General features: G+C 41.8%; 1 protein-coding gene across 3 annotated transcripts in view; it reads left to right on the plus strand.

Annotated features, from left to right (window-relative positions):
• The first annotated feature begins 16867 nt into the window (after positions 1-16867).
• syk (spleen tyrosine kinase) overlaps positions 16868-26248 on the plus strand; it is a 171375-nt gene continuing 161994 nt past the window's right edge. For all 3 annotated transcript variants that reach the window (XM_060838700.1, XM_060838708.1, XM_060838718.1), the window contains exon 1: positions 16868-17101. The gene's annotated coding sequence lies outside the window, so the exon portion shown is untranslated. The remainder of the gene's footprint in view (positions 17102-26248) is intronic.

Raw genomic sequence — 26248 nt, forward strand, 5'->3', positions numbered from 1 at the left:
GACAAAGCTGCCAAGATGTATTTGAAAACTTGTAAAGTAAACAGCTTGTGAAACTTTGAGTTTTTCTTTTAAGTTGGAACAATAGAGGCAACCTGAATGGGTGTGATCAAGCTCTCATAGAACCTGAGCTTTAGTTTTTTTGGTTTTCAGTAGTAGCAGTTGCTGCTTAGGTCTTGAAGAAGTGGAAGCAACTTTTTTCTCTCCTCTCTCATTTACAGCTAAAAGCTGGGAGTTCTCTTCCGACTGCAAGAGTTGCAGGTAATTTGTTTTTGGAGTCAAAATGTGTGGCAGTGGGAAGGCACAGCAAAAAAGGTAGCATCTGAGGAGCAGGAGAGTCAATGTTTTGGACATAAGCCTTTCATCAGAAATGTGGAGGGGGGAAGGGATGCTGAGAGATAAATAGGAGGGTGGGAGTGAGGGTGGGGGAAAGGTAGCTGGGAAGATTGTCAATGCAGGTAAAGGGTGATAGTAATAGGTCAAAGGGGTGTGTGGAACGGATAGGTGGGAAGGAAGATGGACAGGTAAGACAACTCAAGAGGGTCGTGCCGAGTTGGAGTGTTGGATCTGGGGATGAGGTGGACGGAGGGGAGATGAGGAAGCTGATGAAGTTAATGTTAATGCCATGTGGTTGAAGGATCCCAAGACAGAAGAAGAGACGTTCTTCCTCTGGGTGTCAGATGGCTTAAATTTTGCAGTGGGTAAGGCGAGGGCTTGCATGTCCTTAGTGGAGTTGAAGGGGGAGTTGAATTATTTGGCCACAGGGGGATGGCATTGTTTGGTGTGTGCGTGTTGCAAAGATGTTCCCTAAAATGTTCCGCGAGTTGGCGTTCTGTCTCCCTAGTGTAGAGGAGATCACATCAAGAGCAACGGACACAGTGGATGAGGTGTTTAATTGTGCAGGAAAATCTCTGCCAGATGTAGCAGGATCTTTTAGGGCCTTGGATGGGGGTGAGGTGGAGGTGCGGGCACAGGTTTCACACCTCTTGCAGCGGCAAGGGAAGGTGATGGGAGTGGACGATGAGTTGCAGGGAGGCGTTGACCTGACAAGGAAGTTGCGGTGGGAATGGTCTCTGTGAATACTGATGGGGAAGTGAAATATATCTCTGGTAGTGGGGTCTGATTGTAGGTGGTGGAAATGGCAAAGGATAGTGCACTGTATACAGAGATTAATGGGGTGAAAGGTGAGTACCAGGGGGTTCTAATCTTGTTGCAGTTGGAAGGGTGGGGTTCAAGGGTGGAGGTTCAGGAAATAGAGGAGATGCACTATAGGGCATTGTTGATCACGTAGGTGAGGAAATTGTGGTCCTCGAAATAGGAGGCCATCTGGGATGACCTGGAGTGGAATTGCTCTTCCTGGAAGCAGATTTGACAGAGGGGGAGGCAGAGGTGGAGGAATTGGCAGTAAGGGATAGCGTTTTTACGGGGGTGAAAGGAGCTTTAGTCCGAGTAGCTGTGGGAGCCAGTGGGTTTGAAGAAGATGTGCCTGACGAACTGGTTGCTTGAGATAGAGATGCAGAGGCCCAGGAAGGGAAGGGAGGTGTCCGAGATGGTCTAGGTGAACTTGACGTCAGGGTGGAAGTTGGCTGTGAAGTTGATGAACTGTTTAACCTCCTTATGGGAGCATGAGGTGTTACATTGTTACAGTCATCAATGTAGCAGAGGAAAAGGTGGGGGATTGTACCAGTATAGCTGTTCCACGTAGCTGATGAAAAGGCAGGGATAACTGGGACCCATGTAGATGTCCATGGCTACCCTTTTGGTCTGAAAGAAGTGGGAAGATTTGAAGAAGTTGTTGAGGGTGAGGACCAGTTCTGCCAATCAGATGAGTATGTCAGTGGAGGGGTACTGGTTGGTCGGCAGGAAAGGAAGAAATGGAGGCCTTCATCATGGCAGGTAGACATGTATAGTGACTGGATGTCCAGGATGAAGATGAAGCATTGGGGGCGGGGGAAACGAAAGTCACAAAGGAGCTGGAAGGTCTGGGTGGTGTCTCAAATGTATGTGGTGAGTTCCTGGACCAAGGGGAACTGGATGGTGTCATGATATGAGGAGATACGTTCGGTGCGGCTGGAGCAGGCAGAGATGAGGGTCAATTGGGGCAGTGAGGTTTGTGAATTTTGGCTTAGAGGTGGAACTAGGTGGAATGGAGTTCCAGGATTACGAGGTTGGAGGCCATGGATGGGTGATCCCCTGAGGTGATGAGATTGTCATGGCCTGAGAGGTGGTGGTTCGGTGATGGGAGGTAAGGTTGTGGTTGGGGGGGCAGTAGGTGGATGTGTTCGCGATTTGCTGCCTGACTTCAGTGATGTAGAGGTCGGTACCACTGCGTTCCACCCTTGTCTGCTGTTTTAATGGTCAGGTTAGGGTTGGAGCAGAGGGAGTGAAGGACTGTGCTTTGTGAGGTTAAGATGTAAGTGGGTGAGAGGGATGGACAAGTTGAGGGGGTCAATGTCATGGCAGCAGTTGGAGATAAAGAGGTCAAGGGTAAGTAACAGACCAAGATGGAGGTGTCCAAGTGGTTGGAGTACGTTGAAGGTGGGAGAAGATGTGTGAGAGTCCCAATGGAAAAAGATGAAGTTTAATGTGTAAAAATGTGAGGTGATTCACTTTGGAAGGAGCAACAGGAATAAAGAGTACTGGGCTAATGGTAAAATTCTTGGAAGTGTAGATGAGCAGAAAGATCTTGGTGTCCATGTACGAAGATCCTTTTGATAGAGTGATTGAGTTTCTGAGCCATGAGGTCATGTTGCAGCTGTACAAAACTCTGGTGCGGCCGCACTTGGAGTATTGTGTACAGTTTTGGTCACCACATTATAGGAAGAATGTGGAAGCTTTGGAAAGTGCTCAGAGGAGATTTATTAGGATGTTGCCTGGATTGGAGGGAAGGTCTTTAAGTAAAGGCTGAGGTAATTGAGGCTGTTTTCATTAAAGATATGAAGATTGAGAGGTGACTTAATTGAGACACATAAGATAATCAGAAGGTTAGATCGTGTGGACAGTGAGAGCCTTTTTCCTCAGATGGCGATGGCTAGCACGAGGGGACATAGCTTTAAATCGAGGGGTGATAGATATAGGACAGATGTCAAAGGTAGTTTCTTTACTCAGAGAATAGTAGGGGTTTGGAACGCACTGCGTGCAAGAATAGTCCACTCACCAACTTTAAGGGTATTTAGATGGTCATTGGATAGACATATGGATGAAAATGGAATAGCGTAAGATCAGCTTCAGATTGTTTCCAAAGTTTGGAGCAACATCGAGGGCCGAAGGACCTGTAATGTGCTGTAATGTTCTGTGATCTATATTCTAAGTGCAGAGGTGGTGGAAGAAAAGTTCAATGTTGCAACATATATGGAATTCGTTGACCTGGGAACATAGTGGGTTAAAGGTGAGACCTTTACTGAGGACTGATCATTCATCCTCAGTGAGGGGCTGTCTGGGGGAATTGGTAAAAACCAGGCAGGGCTGTGGGCTGGGACCTGGTGTAGAGCTAGAGTTGGGAGTGGGACAAGAAACTGTCTTTGGAGTGGATGCGATCATGAGACGATTGGTGACATCATGTGTGACATGATCTGCAGTAGTCAAAGGGGTGGAAGTAGTGTGTTTGGTGGCATCCCTGGGGCCAGAAGTTATGTTCCATATGGCATTTGCGGAAGTGATGTCTTTGGCAGTGGCTGTGGAGGTGAGTGACATCATCGGAACCAAAGTGGCACGTTCGGTGGCAATTGTGGTAGCGGAGGCAGTGGTATGTGGGCGCGGCGTGTTCATTGGTGGTGTTCTGGTAAGTGACATCAGTGGGGGTGGAAGTGGCATAGATGATGGAAACCACAGGGACGGAAGTGATGTGTTGTGCAGTGGTCATGGAGGTTTCAGCAGCAGAAGTAATGACAGCATTCACAGAGGCGATGGTTAAAATGGCAATCGTGGAGGTGGTAGTCCTGTTGGCGATTGCAGAGGTGGTATGGCCAATGATGGCTATGGTCCGTGGGGCAGTGGGGGTGGAAGTGAGGTCATCATTAACAGCAAAACTGATGCCTGTAGTGGCCACATGAATAATGGCATCCGAATGGTTCTGGAGGTCGGGGGAAGTGTCTGGAGTGCTCGAGCAATCTCAAGTTTGGGGGTAGGCGCACGAGATTTTGGCGTACTTACGTTTCTTTATGTCCAATAAGCTGGATAAAAAGTGTTTGATGAGTGTGTGGTTCCTTCTCAGGTTGAAGTATAGCATTCCATATACGTTGTGACATCGAGCGTTTCTTCTGCTGCCTCTGCGCTTATTTTTATCCATCGGGATTCCCACCCACACTCCGAGGACCCCTTCTCCCACCTCCAATGTATTCCATCCACTTGGACACCTCTGTGCTGGTCTGTTACCCACCCTGGATCTCCTTATCTCCAACTGCCACTGTGACATTGACCATCTCAGCTTATCCACTTCTCTCATCCAGTCCAACCTCTCACCCACACAAAGTGCAGCCCTCCACTCCCTCCACTCGAACACCCACCTCACCATTGAACCAGCAGACAAGGGGGGGGGGGGGGGGGGCACAGTGGGAGTTCGGCACACCGAACTCTATACTGCTGAAGCCAGACACCAACTCACAGACACCTCCTCCTACTGCCCCCTCAACCATGACCTCACCTCCCATCATCAAACCAACATTTCCCAGACCATCCACAAACTCATCTCCTCAAAGTACCTACCATCCACAACCTCTATAATCCTGGAACCCTGCACCACCCAGTTCTACCTGTTACCCAAAATTCACAAGCTGACTGCCCCAGTCAACCCACCATCTTCGCCTGCTCCTGCCCCACCGAACTTATCTCCTCATATCTTGACACTGTTCTGTCCCCCTTGGTCCAGGAACTCTCCACATACATTTGAACACCACCCATGCCCTCCACCTCCTCCATGATTTCTGTTTCCTCAGCCCTCAATGCCTCATTTTCAGCATGGACATCCAGTTCCTATACACGTCCATCCGCCATGGCGAAAGCCTCCAAGCCCTCCATTTCTTCCTCTCCCGCCGACCGAACCAGTACCCCTCCACCGACCCACATATTTGATTGGCGGAACTGGTCTTCAACAGCAATAACTTCTCCTTCAAATCTTCCCACTTCCTTCAGACCCGTATGGGCCCCAGCTATACCTGCCTCTTCATCAGATACATGGAACAGTCCATCTTCCACAGTTACACTGGCACCATCCTCCACCTTTTCTTCTGCTACATTGATGACTGCATCAGCACCACTTTGGGACACACAAGAAAGTTGAACAGTTCATCTACTTCACAAACACTTTCCACCCTGCCCTCAAGTTCACCTGGACCATCTCAACACATCCCTCCCCTTCATGGGCCTCTCCAGCCCCATCTCTAGCGACCGACTCAACATCTACTTTGATCCTACTGACTCCCACAACTACCTTGACTACCCTTCCTCCCACCATCCCCTCCTTTAAAACTGCTATTCTTTATGCCCAATTCCTCTGCCTCTGCTGTATCTGTTCCCAGGTGGAGCGATTCCATTCCAGGACATCCCAGATAGCCTCCTATTTCAAGGGCCACAATTTCCTCACCCATGTGATCAACAATATCCTTCAGCACATCTCCTCCCTCCAACCTCAACACGGATACAATCCTCCCACCCCATTAGTCTCCAGATAGAGCGCATTATCCTCCACCATGTCCACCATCAGCAATCAGACCCCGTCACCAGAGATATATTTTCCCCTCCACCCCTATTTACATTCTGCAGAGACCATTCCCTTCATGACTCCCTCATTATGTCCACACCCACCATTGATCCACATTCCACTTCTGGAAAATTCCCTTGCCACCACAAGTGGTGTAAATCGTGCAACACACCTCCCCCCCTCCATTCAAGGTCCAAAGGATCCTTCCACATCAGGCAGAGATATTCCTGCACATCCAAACACCTCATCTACTGTGTCTGTTGCTCTCGATGTGGGAGACAGGATGTCAACTCATGGAACATTTCAGAGAACATCTCTGCAATACACGCATCAAACAACCCCACCCCACCATGACTGACCACTTCAACTCCCCTTCCTACTCCACCAAGAACATACAAGTCCTGAGCCTCCTGTATCGCCAAATCCAAGCCACCCAATGCCTGGAGGAAGAATGCCTCATCTTTCGCCTTGAGACCACCCACCCACCCCCCCCCCAACCACACAGCGTCAACTCCGCCAGTTTCCTCATCTCCCCTCTCCCCTCCAACTAAACACCGCCCTCTTGAACTGTCTACCTTCTTTCCCATACTATTGGCCCCATGGTCCCCTTTGAATTATCTTTCAGCCTCTACCTGCATCTATGTATTACCTTCCTAGCTACCTTCCCCTCACCCCCACTCTTCTATTTATCTCTCAGCCCCCTTACCTCCTCCCCACATTCCTGATGAAGGGCTTATGCCTGAAACTTTGACTCTCCTGCTTTTTTGATGCTGCTTGACCTGTTGTACTTTTCCAGTACCACACTTTTTGTCTCTGATCTCCAGCATCTGCAGTCCTCACTTTCTCTCAATTTGCTTTCTGAATTTACGTTTTACCAAGAGCGTGTTTATAGGACATCACTATGTTGGAGCAATTACTGTTTAGTAGCTAAATAATATACTATTCTGTTAAGCATTTCAGTAGAGTTATAGTTAAGCAAATTCTTCTCTTTATTTTTTCTTTTTTGCATTTGAACTAGAGTATATGTATAAATTGTGTTTTGCTTAAGATCAAGTAATTTAATGAAATGAATTGCATCTGGAACACTGGACCTTACATTTACCTGTAAAATAAGAAAATATTAGGGTTTAGGCTCCCTTCTTAATATATTTGCTGAGATTTGGCCTGATCCATAACAAATTGGGGGCTTTTTTAGATATCAAAAGCTCTAATTCCAGTTTGGATTTAGGATTATTGGACTGAAAGCGGCGAGTATTAATTGTTAGTGTCTTTAATTCGGGTGTTGAATTCGATTGGTTTAAAATAGGGTGTACCTTATTCCGAATGCTCCTGGCATTGAAATAGACATACTTCAAACCAACATTTAGTTTGCCGGTGCCTTATTGCGACCTTGAAACCATGTTTCTGACCTCACTACGCTCAATCTCCTATTTACTCGGTCTACAATTTTGGTTACCATCCCTCTGCTGAATTAGTTTAAACCCACCCAAGGAACATTAGCAAACTCCCCCCCTCCCCCCTCCCCCAGGGTATTGGTAACCCTCTGGTTCAGTTGAAGACCATCCTGTTTGTAGAGGCCCCACCTACCCCAGAAAGAGCCCCAGTTATCCAGGAATTCAAAACCCTCCCTCCTGCATCATCCTGCCACGTGTTCAAATCTTCTCTCTCCCTATTCCTTGTCTCACTAGTCAGTGGCACAGCTAACAAACTAGAGATAACAACTCTGTTTGTCTTCGCACTAAGCTTCTACCCTAGCTCCCTGAATTTCTGCCTTAAGTCCCCATCACTCTTCCTACTTACGTCATTATTGCCTTTGTGAACCATGACTTGGGGCTGCTCCCCCTCCTCCTCAAGGATTCCAAAAACAAAATCAGAGACATCATGAACCCTGACACCTGGAAGGCAACACGTGAGTCTGTCTCATTCTCACAGAACTTCCTATCGTCCCCCTAATTACAGGAGTCCTCAGTGACTAATGCCCTGCTCATCTCCCCTCTTCCCTTCTGAGCAACATGGACAGACTCTGTGCCAGAGACCTGTGCCCCATTGCTTACTCCTGTTAGGCTGTCCCCCCCCCAACCCCTCCCCACTCCCCCCCCACCCCCCCCACTCCCCGCCCTCTCCTCCACCGACAGTATCCAAAATGTATACATGTTGTTGAGGGGAACGGCCACAGGGTATCCCTGCACTGCCTGTTAGTTCCCTTTCCGTCTTATGACTGTAACCCATCCACCTTCATCTTTTACCCAAGGTGTGACAACCTCCCTGTAACTCCTCTCAATAACTCCCTCAGCCTTCCAAATGATCTGAAGTTCATCCAGCTCCAGTTCCCTATCACACTTTTCGAGAAGCTAGAGTTGAGTGCACTTCCCGCAGGGACACTAGTGGTGATCCTTACCTCCCACATTCTGCAGGAGGAACATTCAACTGCCCTAACCTCCATTCTCACTATTCTAAGTTCCCAACGAGACTACTGAAAACTTCCAAAAAAGAAACTAGTCACCTTACCAATCCGGTGCTGAGAACCTTTTCTTGGTTAGAGGAGGAGGACAGGTGGGAGTCACTACCGGAGTAGTGTTTCAGGTAAAACAACGACCCAACTATAAAGCATCACTTACCCAGTGTGCGCTCAGCCTATACATAAGGTAAGCTTTAATCTATTTTAAATTTTAGAAACATAAAAGGGGCGACATGGAGGCACAGTGGTTAGCACTGTTGCCTCAAGCGCCAGAGACCTGGGTTCAATTCTCGCCTCGGGCAACTGTCTGTGTGGAGTTTGCACATTCTTCCCGTGTCTGCATGAGTTTCTTCTGGGTGCTCCGGTTTCCTCCCACAGTCCAAAGATGTGCAGGTCAGGTGAATTGGCCATGGTCAATTGCCCGTAGTGTTGGGTGAAGGGGTAAATGTAGGGGAACGGGTCTGGGTGGGTTGCTCTTTGGAGGGTTGATGTGGATGTGTTGGGCAGAAGGGCCTGTTTCCACACTGTAAGTAATCTAAATTGACCTTCCCGTCGGGCCTCTGGTCCTCACTGTCGCTCCTCCCACTCTAACTGCCTCCAAAAGACTAACCCTTTACCGGACTGTAATATCAATCCTTAAACTATCTCATAGCTAAATTATTTCTCACTAATTTTTTAGATACTGTAAATAATGCTATAATTTTTTCCTTTTATTCCTCTTTGCATCCAAGATTTTTACCTTGAGTACTTATACCTAAGATGGCACCATTAGAGGCAGCCATCGTAAAAGCTTTTCACTGTACCCCTGTACTTCTTTACTGGAGTACACATGACAATAAAGGATACTCTACTTCATTCTAAAGTTGTATAAAGCTGCAGCATAACATGCTTATTCTAATATTCAGTGTCCCTCCCATGGAAGGTAAGCATGTCATCGGCCTTTCTTATTAGCTTATGGACATGTGCTGCCACCTTCAGTGACTTGTGAACCTGAACACCTAGATCCCTCTTCATCTTAATACTCCTGAGGGGTCTGTCGTTCATGGTATAATTTCCACCTGTACCTGACTTTCCAAAATGCATTACCTCACATGTGTTCAGATTAAACTCCATCTTCTAATTTTCTGCCCATGCCTCCAATTGATCTATATCCTGTTCTATGCTCTGGCAGTCCTCCTCATGATCGGCAATTCCACCAAACTTTGTTTTATATGCCAACTTACTAATTAGACCAGTCAATTTTTCCTTCAAATTATGTATACCACAAACAGTAGAGGTGCCAGCACAGATCACTGTGAAGTACCACTAGTCACAACCCTCCATTCCAAAGTTATTATAGTCCAGGACCAGACAGCATGATCTCAGAATAAGGGAATGCACATTTAAGACAGAGATAAGGATGAATTTCCTCTCTTGGAAGGTAGTGAATCTGTTAGATTCTATACCTCACAGGGCTATCCAGAATGGAAGTTAAGTATATTCAAGTTTGCGATAGATAGATTTTGTATTGGTAAGGGAATCAAGGGCTACAGGGTAAAGGCGGGAAAGTGGAGTTTAAGATTATCAGATCAGCCATGAAGAATTGATGGAGGAAGAACTTCTTTTAAGTTGCATTCTCAGGATAACAAGGTTTTTTCAAAAAAAGGTGACATCACAGCTCAGACAATGCATTGAAGGTGTAAGGTTAGAGTCTGTCTTTTTCCCAATCTTCTGTCAGACTTAAAAGAAGTTTTGAGATTTACATATTAATGAACTGAAGCCTGCAATCCATTCTAAAAGATGAAAGACTTAATAGTAATCTAGGTTTGCTCAATATATCATTTTAATTGCATGACACTGTGATCTTTTGCTATAAATTCTGTGTCTTATGATCCTGCCCAATAGTTACCTGATGAAGGAGCAGCGCTCTGAAAGCTAGTACTTCCAAATAAACCTGTTGGACTACAACCTGGTGTTCTATGATTTTTAACTTTGTCCACCCCAGTCCAACACCAGCACCTGCACATCATAATTAATACAAGATGAAAAAAGCATTTTCAGGATGGCAAACTGCAACTAGTGTGGTGTATTGGGATCAAAGCTGAGGCCACAGTTATTTACAATGTAAGTTAATGAGCTAGATGAAAGAAGTGAACATAATATAATCAAGTTTGTGGATTACACAACAATAGGTGGAAAGACAAGTGGTGAGGATATGTCACAGAAATTATCCCAATAAAGCAGAGATCATAAAACACAGATCAAAGTGAAATTAACAAACCATTTAACACAGAAATATCACGGAAGAAAAATTGACCAAGCTGAAACAGCACAGGCAGTCTGCCCAGATAGCCAAAACTCTCTTTCCTGAGCAGAGAATCAAGCCAGTTTTTATAGGAATACAGTACAATGATGCTCATTAACAATAGTGAAAATACAATAGTTTTGATAGTCAAGTAATCAAGTTATGATGGTGATAATCGCAAAACAGTTATCAGAAGAATGTCCTGAATGTAGATACAATGAAGTGTCCGGCAGCATCAATCAGTTCTTAATGGGATCGGGAGATCCTGGCTCTCTTCGAGGGTAGGTGAGAATGTCCCTTTTCTTGGCAGTAAGGTGTTTCCATTGTTGCTCTCCTGTGAACAAGGTATTCTGGTGCCTCTCTGTCTGACCTGTCTGCATGGCTTTGGTATCACTGGGGTACAAGACTGTCCTTCGGGCTTTGGGACAGCTGTGTTTATCAAGTCTAGGAAGCTTATTGTCAGTTTGTCCTGGGAAGTGTATTACCTAGTCTGTGAGTGACTGTGGTCATGTCTGGTTTCCCATGTCAGTTTGTTTAGTCAATGCTGAGGCATTCTGGCTGTTTCTTGTATGGTTTGGGCAGGCTTGATTTTCTGTGTTCTGTGTGGCCATGCTCTGGATAGTCAGGATGACAGATCTGTTCCCACAGGATGATACATAAAGTCTATCTGGGGTATAGATAGGTTGAGTCAATGAGTGAAAACTTGGCAAGTGGAATATGGGAAAAGGTGAGATTATGCATTTTGGCAACTGGATATTATTTAGATGGAAGAAAACTGCAAAAAGTAATTGAACAGAGTGTTAATCCTAACCTTAACCCTCATGCATGAATCACATAAAGCTAGCATCCAATTTCTGAAGGTAGTAGGGAAAGCAAATTAACTGTTGGCCTTTATTTCACAGGAAATGGAACATCAAAATAGGGAGATCTTACTAGATCTATACAAGGTACTAGTCAGACCACTCTAAGAATACTGTGAATTGTCTATATCTAAGGCAAGATATTGGAGGGAGTCCAGAGATGGTTCACTAGGTGAATATGGATATGAAATGATTTTTTAATGTGGAGAGGTTGAGTAGGTTGGCCCTACACTCATTGGATTATAGAGAAATGAACTTAGGACTTAGAATCCCTACAGTATGGAAACAGGCCCTTCAGCGTTGCAAGTCCACACCGACCCTCCGAAGAGTAACCCATCCATACCCACCCCCTTATTTCTCTACATTTCCCTTGACTAATGCAGCTAACATTACAGGCAATTTAGCATGCCAATCCACCTAAACTGCACAACTTTGGATTGAGAGGTGACCTTATTGAAATTTACAGGATTCTTAGGGGACTGTATAGAATGGGCTGAAGGGCTAAATTTGTTGATGATATTCGACAGCTGCATGACCTTGAATGAGTCCTGTGAACATTCCTGTATGTGGCGCAGACAGCACAAGCCAGATTCATTTTCTGTACTGGCAAGCACTTTTGTCTTCTGTATCTGTTTTTCTGCCCCTTGCTGTTTGTTACAATAGAAAGAGTTTTGTTCCAAGTTGTTGGACTTCACCTCGAACTGGGATCGTGAACGGTGCCAGAAACAACCTAAAGCCTCCAGACTGTCATCAATCGAGACATCCCTGACAAGCAGAAGGCCGTGATGATTATTGTTTTTTTTCCTCTCTTTGTTCATCTTTTATTATTACTCAATAAATGTTCAAATTTAAGCAAATTCCTATCGTCGAGCCTTCTCTTAACTACATTTAACTGAATCCGAAAAGAAACGCTTGGATACATTCTGTGATCCGAGACAGGGACTTGACAGGGTAGGTACTGAGAGGTTGTTCCCCCTTATGGGAGACTCTAGGACCAGAAAGCATAATCACAGAGTAAGGCATTGTTCATTTAAAACTAGGTGAGGAAGATTGTTTTCTCACAAACGGAGCTCAGACGAAGTGGTGGAGGCTGGTACAATTGCAACATTTAAGATGCATTTGGATGGGTATATGAATAGGAAGGGTTTGGAGGGATATGGGTTGGATGCTGGCAGGTGGGACTAGATTGGGTTGGGATATCTGGTCGGCATGTAAGGGTTGGACTGAAGGGTCTGTTTCCATGCTTTACATCTCTATGACTCTGTGAGTCATGAAGTATATTCAAGCCTGAGTTAGGCAGATTTTTATTTGGTAAGGAACTCAAGGTTTATGGGGATAAGGCAGGCAAGAAGATTTGAGGATTATCAGAAAAGCCATGATCTCATTGAATGACAGAGCATGCTTAAAAAATAGTCTTGTGTTTTTCCCACAACATTCAAGCTATTGAATCTACTCTATCAGTATACAGCTATCCACCTCGTGTCTGATCAATTCCGTTTAACTGCTTTTACTGAGTATACAAATAAATAAGTGGCAAGAAGGTAGTGCATGGAACATATTTGGGGAAATGTAACTTTTTTTTTAGGAAAGATAGAAACTTAAAACTGTTTAAATGCTGAGAAACTGCCTTGTGTAAATGTTCAGATAGATGTAGATGTCTTTGTGCATGAAACATAAAAAAGAATCATGTAGTTAAAGCAATTACTTAGAAAACTTGATGACATACTGGACTTTATCACAAAGGGATTAGAGCATAGAATAAACATGTCTTGGTGCAATTGTGCAAGGCTTTGGTGAGACCACACCTGAAACCCTCTGTTCAGTTTTATTCTCTGAGTTTAAAGAAGAATGCAGTTCTCTTACAGTAGGTGTAATGAAGGTTCTCTAGATTGTTTGTTGGTTCAATAAATTTATTCTCTGAGGTGCAATGGGCCTATACACTATGTGATTTGAAGAATGACAGATAATCACATTGAAACATGAAATTCTGACTGGGCCTGAATACGTAAATGCTGAAAGATCATTTTCCTTGATTTGCGAATCTTAAACAAGGGGGCATTAAGTTAGGATAAGGGGCCAACTACTGATGACTGGAATGAGGAGGAATTTCCTCACTCACAGGGCTGTGAAACATTTGGAATTCTCTGGCCCAGAGGAATATTCAGTTGTTGTATAAATTGAAAACAATAGTTTTTTTTGTTAACTCTCAGGGAATCCAGGGATATGCAATCACTGGAAATTAAATTTGATGTTGTAGATCAAGCCTGATCTTATTGAATAGTGGAACAAGATTAAAGGGCTGTGTGGCTTATTATTTTCTTATTGTCTTCTAAATAGAAAGTGTTCATCGAAATTGTGAAACTTTTGATTCAATTCTAGGATTCATTATAAGTATTACAAAATATTTAACTCCTTCACCCAGGATCCTTTTTATTGCATTTTGTTTTTGCCTTGAAAGCATTAATTTCAAGGCAATTACTGTGTTACAGTCTGAGAACTCCTGTGATGAAAAGAATATAATTTGTTTGTGTGTGTGTGTGTGTGGTCGGTATATTGGGTCCAGGTTGATGTGCTTATTGATTGAATCTGTGGACAACAACTCACCAGAACGAAGGACCCGATATCCAGCATGAGCAAAACCAATGTAGTGTACAAAATCCCATGCAAGGACCGCACAAATCACTACATAGGACAAACTGGAAGACAGCTAATGATCCACATCCATGAACACCAATTAGCCACAAAACGACACAACCAGCTATCCTTAGTAGCCACACACGGAGATGACAAGCAATATGAATTCAACTGGGACAACACTACTATTATAGGACAAGCCAAACAGAGAACAGCCAGGGAATTTCTAGAGCCATGGCACTCATCCATAGATTCAGTCAATAAGCACATCGACCTGGACCCAATATACCGACCACTGCAGTGGACAGCTGGAACTGACAACTGGAAACAGCAGATTCAAACCACTATAAATGCCGGAGGAAACATCACAGAAGTGCTTCATAGGAGGCTCCCAAGCACTGAGGATGTCACCTAGACAGGGGATGAAACGTTTGCAGCACAAATTCCCAGCTGGGCAAACAGAACCACAACAACGAGCACCCGAGCTACAAATCTTCTCCCAAATGTGTAACAATATCACTGATTAGAAAAGCTGTTTACTTTCTTCAACACTCTCACCCCCAACTGAAAAGTCAGTCGGAAGCCTATTAAAGACAAAATGTCTTGCTGGCAGCAACACTAACAGTCTCTGGATGAGATTTCCACTCCCATTTTGGAACAAAGTCTTGCCCAAGAGAGCTGCCAATCATTATAATTGTCTGGAATCTCAGGATTCCCAGCAATATCAGTTTGAGTGACTGGACATGACAGGGACTACAGGTCAGTGAAGAGAAAATAATGCTTCAGGACTTTAAGGCAGGTCCTGGGTGTCAGTGGGACTTGGCTGGGAGTGAGGCAGTGGTAGTGGGCTTCTTCAAGAGCTGATGTAGAAAAGACTTAAATCAAGTTTTGGCTCTGATAGGCACTACAGTCCTCCAAAGATGGTATGATCTGATATGTTTGCCCAGGAAAAGCTGCCAGCTTTCCCAGCTGGTGTGGACCTTCCAGCAACAGTTGTGAAATAAACCACTTATAGAGTAATCAGTTAGTCACTGAAGGTACTACCACTAATCTCATTCTGGTAGGCTGCCAGACACTTTCCCCACCCAATATAAAATAGAAGACAAATTGGAGATGGAAGATAATGCATATTCCATGAGCTCTTTGTCTTGTGGAAACGAACCCAGGGTTCTGTTGAATGGAGTGGTGCAGAGGAGGACAGTCCTCTACCCACAGGATCAATGGAAGAAACCATGATACCAAACCTTGACAACCTACGAATTTGCCACCAGGGTCAGTAAGGTCCCAGCCTTCTGAAGGAATGTTCAGTACTGTGTGAAGAAGGTCAATAGCCTGCTTCACTCTGCCAGTGTATGTGTCATCATCTTCTCTCAGCTACTGCACACATTTCCAACCGAGGCTCACGCTCTACCACTCTTGCAATTGCCTGCAATATCTTCGCTCACTCACCTGTCACAACATCCCACACCACTGCGTGCCTCTGCGCCAGATTTCCCCACCTGTAGACTAATAGGTCTGCCACGCAACTTTCACCTCACGTCATTCCTCTCTTTCTCTCATTCCAGAAAAAAAAGCCTAGAATAGCTAAGATGGGTGGTTGGTGCCTTTGTGACAGGGTCTTGATCCTAACCTATGGGAGAATCCCGCGTGTACTAGAGGTGCGTACTAACATCTCCATCAGATTGATTAGAAAATAGTTTCGAAATGATTAGATTTTGACAGCAGTAGAGAGGAATGAGTTTTAACGGGAATTGGGATCTGTAAATTTTTGCAATAGGACATCAATTTTGCAAGTTTTAGGGATTGCATTTGACAGCACTAGGTAAAGGTCTTTGGTTTGGTCCTGTTCAAAACAATGGAATTTGGCATTTTTTTACTGGAATTTAAATTGCCGCCCTTCAGGCACCGCTGCGGGGGTTGGTGGGGCGGGGCGAATTGTGTTGGCGGGAGTTTAACCCCGCCCAAAACTAGTACTCATGCGCACAATAGCTCACTTTTCATCGCTATAATAATTCTTGTATTTGGGTAAGCAGCCCGGTTAACGTAAGCGATGGTAGTTATTGGCTCCATTGCATACAATCTGAACATGTGTCATTTTCTAATGTAAGGAGGTTACTTAAATTAATATCTTCAAGATGTTCTTTGATATGTCAGACACTTGTGTAACATATTCAGGATGTGAACACAATGCAACACTTGATACAGCTTGGAGATATTTCACATTAACCCAACCCAGGGAGATTGGGCCTCAGATTAACAACTGATCTGAGAAACATCACCTCTCGTCATGCAACACTCTTAAGTATGAGCATATAAAGCTTGCTCGAACTCCAAATTGGGACTTCACCTGGATGTCACCAATTCATTATTTTGAAGCGTTCAGGTCAATTTAAAATGCTGCCCCTCATCACCACATCGACAAAACTTGACGTAGACCATAAAAATGAGAATCACTTAGATCCTGAAAAGCCGTCTCAACGCTGTTGCAAACATCTTAATGAACTATTGCTGTCATTCTCGTAGTGAGCAATTAAAAGTTTTGTTAACTAACAGAAACAAAGAAACACTTCAAGCCCGATAACATAAATCTCCTGGAATATATCACTGTTTCTTTGGGGGATATCTTCACAGGCGGTCATGAATATGACCTGATAATGAAATATGCTTGTAAGAATAGGTTTTGTTTTAAATATTCAGTAACCATTTGGATTAAATTCCATTTTTTTAAAGAAACGAAACTACCCTCTCTGAGTAATTGACAAGTTGTGAAGCATTTCATGCCACAAATGGCCTTGTCAGTTGCTGACCCTGTAAAAGGAGGAAGTTTTCGGAATGAAGTTACTCGAGGAAGTAAGAATGGGGACTGGACTTTAGATGGAAAGAGGAAGTAACTGCCCCTTTCTACAGCTCACTCTCTCGCCTAGTATCGAGTGTCCAAAACAGTTACTTTTGCGGATCTGAAATAGTGTGGGCTATTTTTCTCTTTAAAAATCTGAGGTATCGTCGATCGTGTGGTACTCTTTCCCCAGTGCCTTTTTTATGCTGAGATGCGCATGGTTATTCTGTATTTTAATTCGAAACAAAACCGGACTCTTCATTAATTATCTTTTAATATGAGCAGTTCAACCTGTGACAGTGACAAATAAATTCAAGGAAACAAGGCCTTACAGGTAAGCTCTCCTTCGTACATTGGGAAATGTGAATTTTAGTAGATGGACTTCCTTGAAGTATATTTTCGCCGCACCGCTAAATAGTAATTTAGTTCAGAATGCAAAGTATATTTCAATAATGAAAGCGTTTCCCTTTATTCGACAAGGATTCGTGCTCTCTCCTTTCCCAGTTTTAAAATTTGATTTATTTTCTTGAACATTTCACCCAGCATTCGCTTAGAATTGTGTACGTAGTGTGTTGGCACGTACTTTGTTGCTCCAATCATTTTTGCAATAGTAGGAAATAGGGAAGTTGATTTTTTTTTCACAAATGCTTATCTCGGATATTGTTTGCATGGTCTAGATTAAATTGCATTTTTTTTTACCACGAATAAATTCTGAAGTCGTTTGTGAAACAGTGGACAGATAGTTTCATAGTTCCATTTACTGGCCGAAGGGGCTTTGATCCTGTGATCGGGAGCGTTGCCAATTCAGCCAGGACAAACTGCGCTACACACGTCAAGTTTCAGAAGAGTAAGCACAGTCTGGAAGTGACAGTAGATCAAACAGTTTGGAGTCCACAGAATACGGTCTCACGCTTGTTCAATGCGTATGCTTTTATCTTCTTACACCTGTTTAGCATTGTAATACATTTATCATCGTGCTGCTGTCTTCATTTTCTTTTATAAAGTGTTGAAAATGTTTAAATAAACTGAAAAAAAGTCAGCCAGTCTTTGTGGAGAGAAACAATAAATGAACTTTTATAGGTTCGGATTCCTCAGTCAAACGCGACCTGAATGATCCACAGCCGAAAGGTAACCTTGTGGGCTCCCCCGATCCGCAGTCTGTCCAGCTTTCCTCTGCCCACTGTTTTAAATTGGTGTTTTACGCAACCGTTAATCTCATTTCACGGGGGTCTTTATGAATAGCAGTAGAAATCTGCAGGAGCCCAGGGCGAGGGCATTTAATTTTAGGCGCTTCGGTATCGCTGGTTGCTTTTCTTCCATTTCAACTTGTTTTAACGAGTGAAGCCTTCAGCGCGTTTTCATGTTTAGTTTTGGGCGGAAACATTCAATATATAGAACACGCGAAACACAAACGAAACGAAATGCTGCGGATGCTGCAAATACTCAGCATATCTAAACAACATTTAAAAAAAGTTACGTTCGAGGTCTATGACGTGCAACAAATGTAAAAAAAATCATTTAAACGGAACTAATTTAAAAGTCTGCTACTCTGGTAGTGTTTAGTGTTAAGGCAATTACATTTTATTTCTTTGCATAATATTTAAATTTTCTTCTGTCTTACTGGGGGTTTTGCAAGTATTTTCCAACCAGAAACTAACCAAAGTAGGACTAAGATTGTTCCTTGCAGCTACGTTGCCCACGACATCGACATAAACTTCCAACTTTTGTGATGCATAGTTCAATCCAATTTGCCGAGTGTTCACCCTTACTGGGACGGTCGTCATTTTTCCTCAGCATCGTGAACATCACATTAAGCTGAGAACATTACAATACTTTCATATGAAGCTCTTGTGCTTCTCTGGTGTGGACATCAAAACTTGACAAAACTCTCGACACGATTTTTAAACTTACGTAAATATATTTCATATTCAAACAATTTGAGATGAAAACTACTGCAGTAAAAGAAACGTTGCTCATAAACGTGCCAAATCCGGGCTGGTATCACCAGTTTGAGAACAGGCACATTACACGTGCTATCACTAACGTGAGAGCCTGAAGTTTTTGAAGTTATTTTCTTCAGATGCAACACGATGGACTTGCACTGGTTCTCTTACTGACTTGATCATCCCGATGAAGTGTTCTTCCTATTGCGAAATCAATGAAATCCCGTGCTCCTTGTACTTTAACTGTAGCAACACTTAGAAAATACAGAACTTCACCAGGTGCAAGCCGCTTCAAAAAGTCCTGGGGGCATAAAAATTGGTATATAAACGTTGGCCAATATATTTATCACGTCGAGACCTAATGTTTAACATCAAAGTTCAGCTTAATTTGACAAACATTTGATTTGAGACGTACATATAAACAAATCAATATCTTTGTCAGAATTGGGACAGTGGCAGCTCTATAAACTCAAAAAAAAACACTAAGTTCAAAGGTCAGAATGTTTTCAAAACTGACACCAGCGCTTCACTTTCGGAAGAATGGTTCTCAGATGATATTTTATATTAGCATTTAATGAGGTAGATTTGCAAACTTTAATGGCACAATGCAAAGAACTTAGACCAAAGATCAATACATCACAAGAACATACACTTCAGCTCTTGAATCTATACATTTTGCCTTTCCATACTAAAACTGTATTCACTTTATAGGACCCCTATCTGTCTATTCTCTTCTCATTCTTTGCATTTGTCCAGATGTTTTTTGAATGCTGTGTTTGCCTCTGACAGTATGTTCCTGGCACTCAGCACTCTTTGTGTGAAAAACTTCTCACATATCTCTTTTAAACTTCTCTACCCCCTTACACCTTGTACCTGTGTCCCCTAGTAATTGACCACTCCACAGTCAGAAAAAAGCCTCATGTTTTCCACTCTATCTCTGCCCTTCACAATCTTATAAACTTCTATCTTATGCTTTGCCTTCTGTTATTTGATTTGGGATCACAATAATACTGTTTGTGTCACTTCTTCATTTTCTCCTGTCAGTCACCAACCCTGCTGTGTTTAAATCTTTTGCAACTGCAGCTTTTCATCTGTTCTTCCTACATCATTTTTCCTACATCTTAGCAGTCACATTTCTATCACTTGCTGCACAGCATTTTCTCTCTCCTCAGCAGATGACAAAACCTTTTAAACTTCTTGGCAACCTTATATGATGCTCACAAAATATTTTCTTGACCGGCTGATGTCCTTTTTCATTACTCCACACATCAATCTTGGTCTCTGCATCTCATGAGTATTCAGTTGTTAGTGTCTTATTGACATTGAACCCATTTTTGTGCTGTATAAAAAAAGTTGGTCTCACAACTGTTTAACAGATTCTTTCTTTTAGTTTCAGTGACAGTTGTATATCACATAAGAATATGCTATGTTTCATCCAATTATCCAACCAAACTAATCTGTTGTTTGATTTCAATTAATTTCAAGCTTTTTTCTGTGTGGAGGGGTCAATTCCTAGGGGACACAGGTACAAGGTGTAAGGGGGTGGAGAAGTTTAAAAGAGACATGTAAATTGACCCCAGATACTTTCAACTCTTCACTTTCTGCAGGCCTTCCCCCATTATCTTTACAGCTTCACTCTGATACAATTTCCTAGGCTCACACTGACAATTATCTTCATTCCCATTTCTTCCAGAACTTTTCTCCAGTTCCTCAGAACTCAGTCAGGTTCTCACCATCCCCTCCACATGGTTCAATGCCCTTTGCAAATATCAATGACTTGCTATTTCCTGTCTCATGTTCTCAGTTGCAACATTCATGATAATCAGGAAGAGGGAGTGCTGAGTGCTGATGCTCACTGCAATCTAACATCCCTTTTGAACCTCACTCTCCTTCACAGTGGATTTGAAACAGCTCCGGTTTGGTGGGCCGAACAGACTGTTCCTGGGCTGTAAATTTTCTTTGTTCTTTGTTCTTCATACAGCTTCTTATTCTTAAATGGCTTTTGTTGCCCATAACCTATAAGAGCTCTGTATATTTTTTAAAGGTCGAGACAAATTCTATCACATTACGAATGTCCTACCTAGGCACCAGTCATGTGGTCTCTAGATTAAGTAATACAGTTTTCACTTTTTATTGACCTTCCCAATATTTATCCAGCATGTCAAAGATATATAAGGCAATTATAATGCTGATCGTGATCCCTCAACCAATGCAGATAGATTATTTGTCCTGCTGAAGGGCTTTTGCCTGAAATGTCGATTTTCCTGTTCCTCGGATGCTGCCTGACCGGCTGTGCTTTTCCAGCATCTCTCTAATCTAGACTCTGATTTCCAGCATCTGCAGTCCTCACTTTTGCCCAGATAGATTAAAAAGTCAGTTATATTGGTGCTGTTTGTAGGGCTGTGTGCTGTGCATATTGGTCACTACAAAAGTGACTGCACTTCAAAAGGACTTCAGTGACCATGAAGCACATGGGGGCATTTTGATATAGAATACCATGCAGTTGCAAGTTATTTTCCTCATATACTTGTGTCAGACACAGTACTTTTAGTTCTTTAATAGAATGTGAATAATATTGGCAAGGCCAGAATTTGTTGCTCATCTTTCATTGCCCTTGACATGGTTTTGGTGAGCTGCCTTCTTGAACTTCAACAGTTCAGCTAATGTATGTACACACAGTGCTGTTGCTAAGAGTGTTCCAGGAGAGATAATAAGGTAATGGTGATATGGCTCCAATATGGTAGTCATTAGATCATTAGGTAATACCTAATTCAGGTTCACAATGCCATTTTAGCATTATGATTTGCCTTTTTCATTAATGCTACTAGAAGCATAAACTTAGATCCAAAACTGTGTTTTATTTTGGGGGAATGGATCAAGGAACTGATTTCACACTGATATAGAAGTAAAGGACTGCAGGTGCTGGCAAATTAGACTATAACCTTGAAGTAATGATTTTTGTTTCTCTCCTAAGATGTTGTCTGATTTTCTGATACTTTACTTATTATTTACCCCAAAATGCTTTGTTTATTTCCTGCATTTAGTATAAAGTTTATGTGGTTTCAAACAAGTGGGTATATTCAATTACCTGCGCACCTTATAGAAACATCAAACTTAATTCACCCATTTCAAACATTTAAATTATCGAATTGAGTTTTCAGACATTTCAACTGGCAAATGTTGGGAGGAAGTTTTTCCCATGTTTGTATACAGCATTTCCCATTTATAAAGTTTGTAAAGATTTTGCAATAAGACTGTTACAGCTTTCCCTGATTATATTCCATGTACCAGTTCCAAACTAGTAGCTGCAATGTGAATCCAACTCTACATCACTCCGTATTACTGATTTATTTTCTCAAACTTTGTTAATGAAATAACTAAAATTGAATTACTAAAAAGCAAATTGACATCATGGCATTGTAGCAAGTCTTGCATTCTTTCCTTCAGCTCAGGTGTGGCACCATTGGTACAATATTCAATACCCTCCCCACCTTCCATGTCTCATTCAAGGTCATAGAGTCATAGAGATGTAGAGCTCAGAAACAGACTCTTGGGTCCAACATGTCATGCTGACCAGATATCCCAACCTAATATCATCCCATTTGCCAGCACTTGGCCCATATCCCTCTAAACCTTTCTTATTCATATACCCAGCCAGATGCCATTTAAATATTGCAATTGTACCAGCCTCCACCGCTTCTTCTGGCAGCTTATTGCATACATGCACCATCCTCTGCATGAAAATGTTGCCCTTTAAATCCCTTTTATATCTTTCCCCTCTCACCCTAAACCTATGCCTTCTAGTTCTGGACTCCCCCGAACCCAGGGAAAATACTTTGTCTATTTATCGTATCCATGCACCTCATGATTTTATAAACGTCAGCCTTCAACACTCCAGGGAATACAGCCCCAGCCTATTCAGCCTCTCCCAATAGCTCACATTCTCCAACCCTGGCAACATCCTTGTAAATCTTTCCTGACCCCTTTCAAGTTTCACAACATCCTTCTAATAGGAAGGAGACCAAAATTGCATGCAGTATTCCAAATGTGGCCTAACTGATGTCCTGTACAGCCGCAACATGACCTCCCAACTCCAATACTCAATGCTCTGACCAATAAAGGAAAGCATACCAATGCCTTCCTAACTATCCTATTTATCTGCTACTCTACCTTCAAGAAGCTTTGAGGAGAAAGTGAGGTCTGCAGATGCTGGAGATCAGAGCTGAAAATGTGTTGCTGGAAAAGCGCAGCAGGTCAGGCAGCATCCAAGGAACAGGAGATTCGACGTTTCGGGCATAAGCCCTTCTTCAGGAAGCTTTAACCTGCACTCCAAGGTCTCGTTATTCAGCAACACTCCCTAGGACCTTACCATTAAATATGTAAGTCCTGTTAAGATTTGCTTTCCCAAAATGCAGCACCTCGCATTTATCTAAATTAAGCTCCATCTGCCACTCCTCAGCCCATTGGCCCATTTGATCAAGGTCCCATTGTAACCTGAGGTAACCTTCTTCACTGTCCACGACACTTCCAATTTTGGTGTCATCTGCAAACCTACTAACTATACTTCCTCAGTTCATATCCAAATCATTTATATAAATAACAAAAAGCAAGCTGGTTGATAACTGATTTACTTATCACTTCTACAGAATTTACAATTTTTTTAAACTAAGGAAAAAATAATATTACTATTAGAATTTGCTTATTAATTACTTTATTTATTAAAATTGGCACAGAAGTAGAACATGGGGAAGAACTACAGATTAAGTCCCAGCAACAGTCCCTTTTGTAGTTATTTTTACTTGCTTTAAACTTTAACTGAGAATATTCTGGAATTTTGGTACATGAAGCGCAATTGATTTTCAAGTATCTCCACAGATTAGGATAGATGATTATCCTGGTTTGATTACAATGAATTCTAGCATTAATGTAAAATTCATATTCAACAGCAACAACAAGAACAGAAATTGCTAGCAAAACTCATCAGGACTGGCAGCATCTGTAGAGAGAAATCAGAGATAATGTTTTGGGTGACCCTTCAATTCAATGTTGAATGATGTATTAGTTATATTTGACTTTTTAGGGTATAAACCAAAATTTTTTTTAATGTTCGAAACTCAAGGTTTTATTTGTGGAAACACAAAAGCTTGTGGCTTAGGTCAGTACAAGATTAATGGCTCACCTCATGATAACAGCTCAGAAGCTCGAACAAATGTACAAATTCATTATGAAAGGATATAAGCTTCAAATTATGCAGCATTGACAATCATTCAAATGTACACTTTTTAAAATTAATTGTGGTGTTTGGAAACATATTTTGTAATAAAAATGACATTTCACGCTAAGCATTCATAAATAAATTGCTTTGTGCAGCAGGTGTTTGTATGTCTTTACATTCACAGAAAAATACTTCAAAAAATATAAACATAATTTCTGGTGTTTGTTTGGTAAAATAAAAATGGATTTGAGTTTTTGTACACAGATGTAGAATTAGTTCTCTAAAATTCAGCTTTGTTTATATTTTATGTCAGTCCCACTGTGTGATTAATAGGTAAGTTTTGAATATTTTGCGGAGGTAACATTATTTTAAATTGAAAGCAATTGAATTTAATTCATCAATTAAATAATTTTGTAGTTAAAATATGAAATGTTAAAACAAAAAAACTTCTGATTTTGTAAAGTTAGTACTTTAAAATTCAGATGTCTTTAAATGCATAATATAATTTTACATAAACTTATTTATCATTTTTATTGACAGTAAATATATCTTTTTTTGTCTAAAGTGCTTCTTGCCTGGGATGCACAACCACTAACGGTAATGAGATGAGTACAAAAATACTAATATAAGTTATGGCATACATTCCCTTCAATTGAATCACTTAGGCAGCGCAAGGAGCATGATTTTTTGACCTTCATTATGTTAAATCAAAACTAGTCACAAAGCCTTAAGAGCATTTCAGTTCTTCAGTTAGTTTTTGCAAATAATGATGGACAAAGCAAGTTCATTGTAACCCAAATAGTTTTAAAATGAAAAAAAACACACAAGAGTTACCTTCTATTTTGTTTTTCTGCAAAAGTACAATGTATTTTAAACTGAAATTATCTAATGTGTCTGTGATAGGTTACCAGCTTAGACCGGACATGTAGGTGATTGATTGATGCTGATGATAATGTTTATATATGCACAAAGAACTGTAGCCTTTAATACATATTGCCTTTAGTAAATTTCTGATTACTAATTGTCTTAACTTGACGGTTGCAGTTATACATAACAACAATAAAATATATTAAAAAAGACCAATTTTAAAAATAGCCATTTAATTAGAGTTTCTTTTTAATTTTAAGGTTTTAAATTGTTTGTGGGATTAGCTTATTATGGGACAACAAAAGAAAACTGGGATGTGAGGCCAAGCTCAAAAGCAAAATATAGCAGATACTTGAAATATGTAAAGAAACAGAAAGTTCTAGAAATGCTTAAGAGTGAGTTAATAACTCAGTCAATGCCCTTACGTCAAAAATATCTGAAAGATTATATACTTCCTTAACCAATCAAGTGGAAGGATTGTAAAACCTATTGCGTAAGGACTGAGAAGGAAGTGCAAATGAGGGTGACTGAATTCAGTTTGAAATTAGAAACAAAAAGAGAATTTGTAAAACGAAACCTGCATTTATATCAAACAGTTCATGGCTACCAGATGTCTCAAAGTTTCTTACAATCAATTCAGTACTTTTGAAATATAGTCACTGCTTTAAGCAGGAAATATAGCAGACAATGTTTGCCCAGCAAGCTCTCACAAACATCAAAGATGATGATCAGATAATAGTCCAGAATCAGAAATGATACCCTCTCCTCTTCTTTGAAATAGTGCCATAAGCCTTTCAAATTCATCTGAGCAGAAAATGGGGCCCTTGCTTGACACCCCAGAAGGTTCCAATTCCAACATTTCAGCATAACCTCAGTATTGTTCAAGAGTGTTACCCTTGATTTTCATATTAAAGGGCTGAATTTTAGCAGAAATTGACTAAGTGTCAATTTTGGTGAGTTTCATGGAGAGTTTATCTCTGTGAGGCCTAGAGAACTTTCATATACTATCATCCCAAATTTGTCTCACCTTATACTGTGCACCACATCGCTATGGCACCACACTCACTGTAAATCTCATTCACAATAAGAAGGAGTATTTGCTACTGCTCGGACATTCCAGAATCCCTGGCCCTGGCAACATTTTTAAAGCTCAGCCATTCATTCAATCAAGCAATGATTCTCTGCAGCTGCTCTTCACCATGCATTTATTGAGAAGGGAACAAAAAACAAATGCTTCTCAGGTATCACTGGAAATTTGTTATAACACATTAATTCATCTATTGCTATTTAAGAGACAAGCTACACAGCTTATCTCTCCTTAATCATTCTATCTTAGAACTTTATCAAAGGAGTGTTATTCTTTCCTCACTGTCCATTGTAGCCCAACATCTGGTGTGTAGTGTGGGACAATCACATACAGTGATTAGCTCAGTGGTTAGCTCTGCTGCCTCACAAC

Source organism: Hemiscyllium ocellatum, chromosome 2 (assembly GCF_020745735.1).
Source record: "Hemiscyllium ocellatum isolate sHemOce1 chromosome 2, sHemOce1.pat.X.cur, whole genome shotgun sequence".
In the NCBI taxonomy this organism is placed as follows: Eukaryota; Metazoa; Chordata; class Chondrichthyes; order Orectolobiformes; family Hemiscylliidae; genus Hemiscyllium; species Hemiscyllium ocellatum.